Source organism: Rhipicephalus microplus, chromosome X, assembly GCF_043290135.1.
Source record: "Rhipicephalus microplus isolate Deutch F79 chromosome X, USDA_Rmic, whole genome shotgun sequence".
Taxonomy (NCBI): domain Eukaryota; kingdom Metazoa; phylum Arthropoda; class Arachnida; order Ixodida; family Ixodidae; genus Rhipicephalus; species Rhipicephalus microplus.
In genome coordinates this window covers 36,338,873-36,349,949 of record NC_134710.1, presented here as the reverse complement: position 1 = coordinate 36,349,949, position 11,077 = coordinate 36,338,873, and the positions used below count along the sequence as shown (strand labels likewise).

At 46.8% G+C, this 11,077-nt stretch overlaps 1 pseudogene; it reads left to right on the top strand.

The window, feature by feature from the left end:
- Positions 1–8,038: 8,038 nt before the first annotated feature.
- LOC119186057 (glutathione S-transferase C-terminal domain-containing protein homolog) lies at positions 8,039–10,657 on the top strand (annotated as a pseudogene).
- Positions 10,658–11,077: the final 420 nt, after the last annotated feature.

Here is an 11,077-nt window from a genome sequence, read left to right as displayed (position 1 = left end):
TACCGACATGCACACTGGGTAATGAACCATATCACTACAGGAAATTGCTAGTGGAAATCCCGCGTCAAGTTCACCGGAGCTAAGCATATTTACGCCTTGCAGAAACAACCCACTCGAATTTACATCACATCGCTCATTTAGCAGAGCATAAGACAAACTAAGCAGTAACCACGCTCACAGGAAAGAGAATTTCAAGTTTGGCTCTCGCCATGCTAATGAATGAATGACACCTGTACACCGCATGGTCTTTCCCCAGTGCTATTGTCCAGATGGACGGACACGAAGACCAGGAATATGCGGGACCACCGCCCACGCCCGACGCAGGCGCCAGGGGACGGCAGTTTATGTTCGACACCATGGCGGTGGACCGACTGCCAGCGCAGGGCAGCTCCGGGGGCCACGCCCGAGAGCGGGAGCGAACGGCCACGCGAAGCAGCAACTCCTCTCAACCACGCCTCAATATGTCGGTTATCCCAACTCACCACCATTATCATCACTACCTAACCGCAGTGTAAGCGACTGTCTCCGACTACCAAGACGAGACGCCTTTGACATGCGAGTGAGCGCGTAAAAACCGCTGACGTGGATGCACACTGGCTTACCAAAAAGATCCTAACAAGGCCTCGGCCTGGAAACTGTTCCGCACCAGGCACCCCCACTCCTCAAAGCTGGTTTCGGAAGACGCGCCGCCCAACACCCCTCACAATACACAGCCGCAACGAACGGTCAGGCACGCCGGCTGACGACCGTTATTATGCCTAGTTCATACTGAAACATCCGCTTTCTACAGCGACCGAAACTCCCCTGCCGTCGAAACGCAGCGTCGTTCGCACTGGACGCGCCCCGCACCGCCGAATATGCCATCTACTACGGGGCGAACGCGGGATAGATGCGCTGTCACCCGGCTGTTGTCGCGGCTCGCAAACGCTACTACGCTATCCGGTGGTGTATACTTCGACGATTCTCGTACGGAAGAAGCAAGAAAAGACAGTACTGCTTACTTTGCTGGCAAGTGGCTGTTTTGAAGAAAAAGAGCAGAAAAACCACCGACGCCAGCGGCGTGGGTGGGTTAGTTTTGCTCTACAAGACCGCAACAAGCTCGGTCACGCGAACAGCAAGCTCGGTCACCTCTTTCACGAAATACGGAGGCGAAGTAGGCACAGAGAAGGTTAAACTCCCGTTGGTTTCAACATTCAATTACGTGCACTGCGTCATAACAAGTGAGTAGGGCTTGGCCGTCATTTTTCAAAATTCCTTGGCTAGCGCTCCTATTGGTCCGTGGTGACCGATTCAGCAGCAGACGCCGCAAAAATCGGTCCGAGAGCGATCGTCGCAGAGAGGGAGAGCGATGGTCACGGAGAGGGCCCTTTCGGCGGATCTCGCCGCCGCCGAACCGGATTCGGAGCACTTTCAGCGGCCGGAATGCTCAGTGTGAACGCGAGACGACGCCATGATGAATTTTGAAGACGTTAAACTAGCCGGGCGGGGACGGGGGGGGGGGAATGTTGATCGCACAGGTGAACTACCTCCGCAAGCAAACTGCTCAGCTCAGTAACGCAGTCAGTTGAACCATTGGCTTAACTTCCAAACTAGATTAATTACCCCACACCCACTCAGCAACCAATCGCACCAAAATTAGGCCTATGAGGAGACGTTTACCGGCTACGACAGGACTTGTATACATTTGCTCCGATTACTGTAAGTGAACACCCACTCACTCTGCACTGCAGCTTGTTCTCAGTAGATTGAAAGGTACTTATCGATTCATAAAAAAATATTAATGAAATTTCCGACCATGCCGGCGCTAGGCTTACAAGAGCCGACGGAGCAATCCAAGCTATAGTGACACGGCGACATTTCCTGGATTACGCGCAAGAATAGAAACTTTCAACAAACTCATCGCACATAAAAGCGCCTCTCCTCTAAAACCAACTTATAGCTGAATAAATACATACTTGATGGGTTTACGGCCCAAAGCAACGTTTACTTCGACGTGGACAAGGTACGCCCGTAAACTGATGGGTCTGAGAAAGTAGTGCGGCAAAATGCCTTATATAGGCATCCCAATCCAACGTAAGTTGCAAAACTGAGCGATGTTACGCGGCGCCGCCGCTACCAGCGACACACGTGGCGTTGCTGTCTTATCCGGATTCACTCACTGCATGCTCGCTCATGTCACTCCTGTAACCTCCGTTGGCTCTGCATGTTGCAGTGCGTCTTTATCCGTGGAGGCTTCTTTCTGCGTGAACAGTTTTATGCTTCAGCACGCCCTGTTCTGCTTTGTATGTGTTGAGTGTTTTCATCAGGCCCAGATGTTGCGTTCTTGGCTATAGAGTAGCTACTGGAAATGACAGACACCACAACATTTCTTTTGTACCCACGTGTACCTGAGCAGCGAGAGGTATGGGACCACGCTATTCTTCGTGCAGATAAGAAACTGCCCAGCACCTCACGTGTGTGTGATATGCTCTTTCATGAGAAGGACATCCTGAATACCTTTACTCACGTCATATGGTAAAAAGGTACAAATCGCAAGAGGAAAGTGGGACCTCGTCGAAGGATGCGTTCCACGAATATTCCCGAATTCGCCCGCTTACCTTTCCCGCTTGCTTTTGTTGCGGGGCCCGCGACGAAGAAGCGAAAGCTGCCCGATAAGAGTGGGGTCTTTTCCAGAATATCATCGGCGAAAAAGAATAGACTATCTCCGAGCACTGAGCTCGAAGACAGTGAAATAAGTCCCGACATGTCGTCAACTAGTGGCGTCATTTCGCTTAAAGACATAGAAAACGTTTGTTTGCATGCTGGCGGAAAGTTGTTGAGGATGGCGAGACAAGATATCTTGTGGTGTTTCTAGGGCTCAAAGAAAAAAAAAAGCGCTATTTTTGCAGAAATGCGTTTTCGTCGCAGAAGACATGACAGTCACCATTAGCAGCCGTCACAATCGCTTAGCCAAGTCGCCTGGCAATGCAGATGCCATCACCCTATGGGTCGAACTTCTGGAACACAAAGAAAAGCGGCAAGTGTGTTCATGTTTTCCCAATGCATCAACAGGCAGACTCGTGAGTAATGACTATGAAGTGCTCACCGATACCCCAAAGTGTGGTCTGTGCTCGAAGCTTTGGCTGCAGCTGTGTTAAAAGGTTTCATTAGAGGAACTCCGTAAGAAGCAGAGGGACGACATACTCAAGAAAATGGCCGCACGCGTAGCTTTTCGACGGTCCAAGTTGCTAAAGAATGTGACTGACATGAAAAAAAAAAGCTGACTAGATAACCAGACAAAAGCTACGAGATTGCGCCACATAGTTGTAATTTATTTTCAAGACCGAAAAACACGGCCACAAAAAAGGTTGCCAGACATTGTAATTGGGTTTTTCGCGTCTAAAAATCTATTGTAAACGTACACTAACTAGCAACTAACCGACAACTCGTATGCCATGCTATATATATCAAGCATTGTTTATTGTGGGCAGTTCAGAAAACCAAAATTATACAGTATTTGCCTTACACCGCTTAATGTTACGCAGTATTTGTATCTGCGGCAACACAACAAATCTCAATAATATACTGTTGGCAAAGCTCTTGCAGAACGGCCACCACGGCGTCTTGCCACGACGACTACGCGTTTTCGTCTGCTAGCGGAAGCTTGTTGCGCCGCCAGCGCCACCAAACCGGAAGCTGTCCTGACGCCGTGTGACGAGTAGTCTGACGCGGGGAGTTTTGCAACTTACTTAGTCTAAAAATGTTGTCCCGATCTGCCGCGCAAGAGCGGTATTTTTTCAGTAAATATAACTCACAGTAACATCAAGTTGAGTTTATTTTATTTTTAACAATGTTTATAAGAATGTTGCAAGCAAGAATGGGTTTGTTTATAGCAGGATGTGCTTTTTTTACTTTGATAAACTGCGCACTCTTTCTTTTAGCGCACTCGGTAGTGACAGCAGGTGTGGCGCGAACCAGCCGCGAGCCCCCCCCCCCCCCCCCCCCACCTGCAAAAAAAAAAAAATGCGTCTGTTTATTGATGATGATAGTACTACTAGCGTCGTCTCGCCTCGCGGTATTGCAGTTCAGTACGCCGCCGCTACGAATTTGCATGTTATTTTGATACAACAGCCCAAAGGTACAGTTTCCGTTCTCTAAACTGGTAGGTGTTCTGTGACGGCGCTCTATGAGGAAGTTGTGCAGCGCTCCTCACATTCTTCCGCGGCAAATTGGCGTGACGATGAATGAGAAAAGAAAAAAAATGCAAAGAAACCTGTGGTGTGGTGCGGGCGCATAGGCAAAAGCGGCAACGCCCAAACTTTGCGTGTCACGAAACTGCGGGCTCGCCCTTCACTGTCTTGAACGCCTCTCGGTAGTGCTCGTCATTCAAAAAACGTTAATTCCGCCATTATCATATACAATTGTGCGCGCTTAATAATAGACATCTGCGATTGGCGTACGAATCAACGGATGCAGTTAAATGCGCTTATTTACAGATGCTTGATATATGTTCTGTACTTCGGGGCAAAAGTCGGTGCTTCTAATCATTTATTGTACGCACAGATGAAATACTTTACACTTCTGAAGACATGCCGGCAAGCGCAACACGTGCGGTCTTATACTCGCCATTCATGAGGTATTTCAACTTTTGGAGCGTTGAGCTTGAAAATATGAAGAAAACTTCCAAGCACTTCCCCGAGGGTGAACATGCTTAAGTTCGAATACACGGGGTGATGCTATGAGGGGTATTTATTAATTCGCACTATTATATTTATTAATCACACTATGGTGCCTTTATGGTGTAATGGTTCCTGGGAATCGCAATTTGATCACACGGGGGAGTTTACGTTAACTCACTGGCGAATGCCAACGGATTTTAACTTTACTCCCCCTCACGACCCGCTCTCGACGGAAGACTGAGAGAGAAGGCGGGCACGCGAGAGAGAGGGGTGCACGCGCAGCTGCAGCAAGCGAGGAGAGCGGAAGAGCGAGCGAAGGGGAAGGGGGTATAAGGCGCGTTACTGACACCGATATCAGCGTCGCGTCCGTGGCTTCTTCGGTAGAGCGTCGCGCTGCGGCCCGCCAAGTCCTCTTTCTTTTAAAGACAGAGAGAAGACTGCGGACGCCGCCGACGGCGGTGGATGGTTTGGGGTCGCTTATAAAGTGTATTCACACTTAAAAAGAACTGGTTCTCTGCCAGCGGGAAGGCTCTAAAGAAAAAAATTCTAGTTGGCGACTTCAATTCTCACCATACATGCTGGGGTTTTAGAACAGATCAATGTGGTCAACGGTTGTTCGTTAGACAATTTATTGTGCCTCAACACTAGAACTCCCACATTTATTCGAGGTCGTTCACGCTGCACCTTAGATTCAAGCTTTGTAAGCTCGGCTATTGCTAGTACATCATGGACAGCCCTTGATTGCGCCTCTAACAGTGACCACTTTCCTATAATGTTCAAGATCACTTGCCCCGTTAAGCCATCATGTTCAATTACCATACCCGGATCTTTATAAATTATCCAAAATTTAAACACGGCCTATATATAAGCTGCTTTAGACTCTCCTCAAGATAGTGATGGCACTATAGCTATGACATTAAGCGCAGTAATTAAGAGAGCATAAAAAAAAGCTGAATTTGCTGCTCAATCGGCGAAAAGAGTACGACGGCAGGCAGCTTGGGAGAAGATAATACATAATGAGTCCCCTAAGAACTGGCCCAATTATAAATTTCTTGCCCATTGCACGGTGGCCCAAGCTAAAGAATAATATGATAAAAGACATTTCGATTTTCTCTCGAAACCTAAAAATAAGAAAGCTTTATTTCGATATATGCGATCTCGTAAAATCCTGCCGTCTAATTAAATACTGATTATGAAAGGCTATCACCAGAAGAAACGACGAACTCTTTAGTGTCAATTGGCAGAGGTCTAGAAATTAGGTTTTCTTCGACTATGGCTTTCAACTGGCAAAAGTGTGACATACGCGCTGACTTCGAAAACGTAACGCTATCTGAAGTATCAAAAGTGATTCGAGATTTACCCTCGTCAGCTTCTGGTCCTGATGAAGTCACAGTTCCTATGATTAAAATTTTATTCAAGCTATCACCCGGCGAAGTCCCCAATCTTGTAAATTATTCTTTAAAGAACGCCTTGATACCGTATGACTTGAAAATGGCTAAGGTAATTCCATTAATAAAAAAAGGAAAAATTAGGCTTTCGCATAGAAAATATTAGACCCATCTCTCTAACTTTTAACATGATGAAACTCATAAAAAGGGTCCTAAATGGCCGAATAAACACCTGGATGAAAAATAAGTCAATATAAAGCCAAACCAAATTGGTTTTTGCAGTGAATGTTCAATTTGGTGTGCCCATGCGGATTTAGAGAGTCGAATACAGCTTGTTCGTAAAAAAAACAATACGCCGCTTTAGTAACTCTAGAGATAGCTAAAGCGTATGACAGTGTCGAGCACTCCATTATACTGAACAACCTACACAGCATAAATTTTTCTCATTATATTATTGAGTGGATAGCAGAATTCTTAAGACCAAGAGAATTTTATTACGTGAAGGATGCATGTTGTTCGCATAAATTCAAACAGAAACGTGCTGCTCCCCAAGGGCCCGTCCTATCTCCAAACAAACAAACAATGCTAATTGTAAACCCAGTAGTTACACCCCGGTTTATCGATAAAGGCAACGCAACGTATCTCTTTTAAGGTTAGGTTTAAGGATGAGAGAGAGAACAACCTTATTAAATATAAACGAATTACAGTACAGGTTCGCCACTAACAAAAAACAACAACAACAAAAAACAAGCATGATGATCGCGGGGAAGTCCAGCCACTCCTCCATGGTCGCAGATTTCAGATTTGTATGACAAATCAAACCTAAACTGTTATTTAGCAAACCTGAAAACTCTTATTTCCACACCCCTTTGCAGGGTAGCAAACCAATTTTTTTTAGGTTCCTGTGCCTTCCTTTTATTTATCTCTCACATAGCAAGCACACCGAGTTTTATCAATTTTATTGTGTTAAATCTACCTTCACGTGCTAGGTACAAACCTACTAGGTACAAAAATTAAGCACGAGCTAGGTACAGTGCACATCACAGAGATCGCATCGCCGATCATGATTCTAAAATTATTCTGTACGGAGGTGCAACTGGTTAAAATGTTTCTACGCTAAAAGTTTATTCGTACAGACGATATTGCACTATTTCGTATCTCATTTAGATACGTTGCATAATGGGTAAGCAGTCACTACATCATCTCTTTATTTTATTCTTAGGTTATTATTTTATTCTTAGGTTTAGGGGACAAGAGCTGTAAGAAAGAATAAAGGGCCGGCTGCTGGAAAAGCAGACGGGATGCTCCGTAGAAACCGGATGGATGCCTTGGGCCAAAACAGCCATGGTTGCCGAAAACACCGCCGGCGACGGAATATTTTGTAGCTGTTTGCGTTTCCCTGGCAACGGTCAAGCTTGCTGCGCTGGTTTGCGTCACCCCGACGTCCCGCCGACGCACCCTCCCCCGGTCTTTTACCTCTCTCAGTCGCCATAACTTGCTTTTTTTAGAGTGCACTTAGATCAAACACCAGCTAAGCCAGAAAACACCTATGACTATAGCTAATAGCCAGTTTGAGAGGGGGGAGGTCATTCAACCATATATGCTATTTGTGTGTTCTAATGTGCGCAAACAAATTTTAAAATTGGGCGAGTGGGGTTGAGTCCTCCTCCCCCGGCTACGCCAATGATGTAAAAGGGCCAGCTACATGCACAGGCTTTGTGCATTCATTGAGGTCAGACACGTATTGTTTGTTCGCACAGTGAGTCCCAGTCTATCCCACCCTACATAGTCTCAAGGAAGTGCCATAAAACACCTGTAGTACGGTAGTACCATAGAATAAAGAACCTTATTACCATACCGTAGTACACTCAGTAAACGCCTACTGTGAGTCATATAAACAGGCCGACACCTATGCATCGATTGCAACGATGCTTGTCGAGCTTCAAAAAAAAAAAACAATATTAACATTAAAACTTCATTAGGCGTGAGGTTTTGTCTGCAAAAAAGCAAGCAAGCGACAAAACATTTTTTTATAGTTTTCAACGACGTTTCATTGGAACCACAGAACACAAAGCTGAACAAAGCGTGGACAATGTTGTAAAAGATGTTGGCGTGGAACAAAGTCGTATGGGCGCCCACAAACAATGAGAAAGTGAAGATGGCGGCGCCCTGTGCGAAATGCGGCGAAATGGAAACGAAAGTTCTGTCGTCAAGCTGGCGTGCATAGGTAGGTAGGTGTTCTCTGTTTAGCATAGGATATGGTGTGAGTACAACTCGGTGATGAATAATACGTGCTTTATTTTCTTCCACAACAAAGTTGACAGATCTTCGTGGAGAGCCAACAATCATGGCAATCAAGCCCCTCATAATGCTCAGCGGCAGGAAAGACAACGACAGATCGCTCCTGCGTGTACCGCAAAAAACACTCGTCGCTCTGTTTACGTTCGCCTACTGTGAGATAGAAGACCTGTGTATCGTCTTGGTGCCACGCGAGCCAGCCAGCGATGGCGGTAGTGACTGTAACGACAATCCACTCTTCCATTTGCCTCTCAGTGTTCTTTCGAAACTCAAGTGCTTCGAGACTAGCGACGGCTCACCTACGCCGCAAGAACTACTCGACTGCGAACCTCCGGCTGTCTATCTACCCAACAATACTACCGCGACTTGCATCGGCGGGCTCGCGGGTGTCCTCCGATGGGTGCTGGGTCAGTTGGGGAGTCGAACCCGGGACCGCGAGTACAAGGCACTGCTGGGTTTCTGCGGCGGTTGCCTCGCAGCCTGCTCCGAGTCTTCTCTCTAGACTCGCTTCTGCGAACTGGACGTACAGAGGGCCCTTCTGAAGCTTCGGAAGTGCTTCTCTGCTGGTAGTGGGTTCGAATCTCCGCCGCTGAAGCTTCCCGAAGAACTTCACCTTCTCGAGGCTCACATGCGACAGCCTGTGAAGATGAACAATGTCCGGAGGAAACAGCAGCAAGTGTTTCGGGCGTCACGTCGTGACGGAGGCGGCTCGCCCGTGGAGCATAAGTTGGTTGATGGAAAACTGCCTCTACTGGAACACAGATTCGTCGAGGGTTTCGACCAGACACTGGCCGACGTAGTGCTTTTTCCCGTCCTTCACCTCATATTCACCGAGTTGGCAGCTGTTGCGAGTAAGAAGGCAATATCCGTAAGGCTACCTCTCACTTCCAAGTGGTACGAAACGATGTCTGCACAGATACAGACTCACCGTGCCTTGGAATCTTTGGAACTGAAGCACATCGAGCAGGTCGAACGAGATGAGTGCAGCAGGCTCATAGAAGAGTTCAAGCACCCGAAGGACAGCCTCTACTCATCTCATCCAGAACGCACAAAGCCTCGTATTCGGCACAAGAACCCAGAGTCCATCATTAACTCCCTCAGGGAGGCCCGCATAATGCCAGACTTGAAGCCGAACCCCGGCAAAAACTCCCTTCTCCTTCCCTGGGAGGATTTTCCAGAAAAAGTGCACCCTCTCGGAGGAGGTCTTCCAAAAACCAGGGTCCTGCGCAAGTGTCAGCAGATCGAGAACCTCGTCGTGTTGGCTCTTCAAAACGTCTTTGATGGCTGCAGGATTGTCGACTTCTGTTCAGGAGGAGGCCACGTGGGCATTGTCCTGGCTTACCTGCTACCGGAATGCCGGATCATAATGATTGAAAACAAGGAAGAGTCAATGCATCGGGCTCGGGAGAGGGTGAAGTCCCTGGGCCTGCGAAACGCTGTCTTTTATCAAAGCAACATGGACTACTTCGTGGGTAATTTTGACTTGGGAGTCTCTCTGCATGCATGCGGCGTTGCCACGGACTTGGTCTTGCAGAAGTGCATCGAACGCAATGCGACGTTCGTGTCATGTCCCTGTTGCTAAGGTGCCATGAAAGCGACAGACCGAATCAGCTATCCCCTCAGTCGTGCTTTTATGGATACGGGCATCTCGAAGGAGGTCTACACGTTGCTGTGCCACTACGCTGACCAAACTGAGGGCGACACGCCTACATGCCATAAGGGTCATTATTGCATGTCTCTGGTAGACAGAGATCAAGCTATGTGTGCGGCCGAGAGTGGCTACGAAGTAATTGTGACACAGATGGTACCGCATGATTGCTCGCCCAAGGGACTCGTGTTAGTTGGCAAACGAACATCAAAAGTTCACTGAAGTTGAAGATGCTTATTACCTGTTGTCAGGCGCACACGGCAAAACTTTCGGTGCACTAAAATAGACAGGGATGAAGATAGTAAAGACAGGACGATGCGCTTAATCCTCCTTTCACTTTCGTCTAAGCACATCGTCCCATCTTCACTTCTTCTGTCTATGTCCTTCTTGGTGTGCTGCAAGTTTTGCCTAGTATCGCCAGCCACCAATGAGCTCATTCTTACATACTTCCAATTTTAGTTATAGAGCTGTCATTGCATCCTCTTTGTGTGAATGGGCTTAGTAAGAATAGATGGATTGTATGAAATAAGTATATTTTGGGAATTTGCATTTGCCTGCCAATTCACAATATTGCCACTGCTACTGTCTCCAGAAAAAGCCATCCAGTGAAAAAAAGTCAGATGAATTAAAGGGAGTTGTTTAATAAACACCACCTCTGTTACTACATGTTGAAAGCGAATAATATTTCTAGGACGAAGTCAATATTTAACATTTGTGGCCATGCCTTGCTCAATCATGACCATAGTTAAGTTGCTTGCTAGTAACACATAGGCAGTGACATTACTTAGAAAAATTTTATATGGTTTGCTTCTGCCTCTTAAAATACTTATGTGTGGGCGACAGAAATGCGGAACTATTGATAACATTTTCGATAGAGCTATTGATAGTTTGATTGTTGAGTATTGATAATATAAAAACAATCATTTGAACTCATTCCAGCATATGCTTTGTTCCCCAGGTATGTGGTAAATGGTGGAGCGGGATGAGCAGGCTGTAGAGCAAGCAAGTTTACATGCTCGTGTTCTTTGACCAGAATGCTTCACTGACTCATGATAATTAAATTGAACTGCACATCTGTAGCAGAA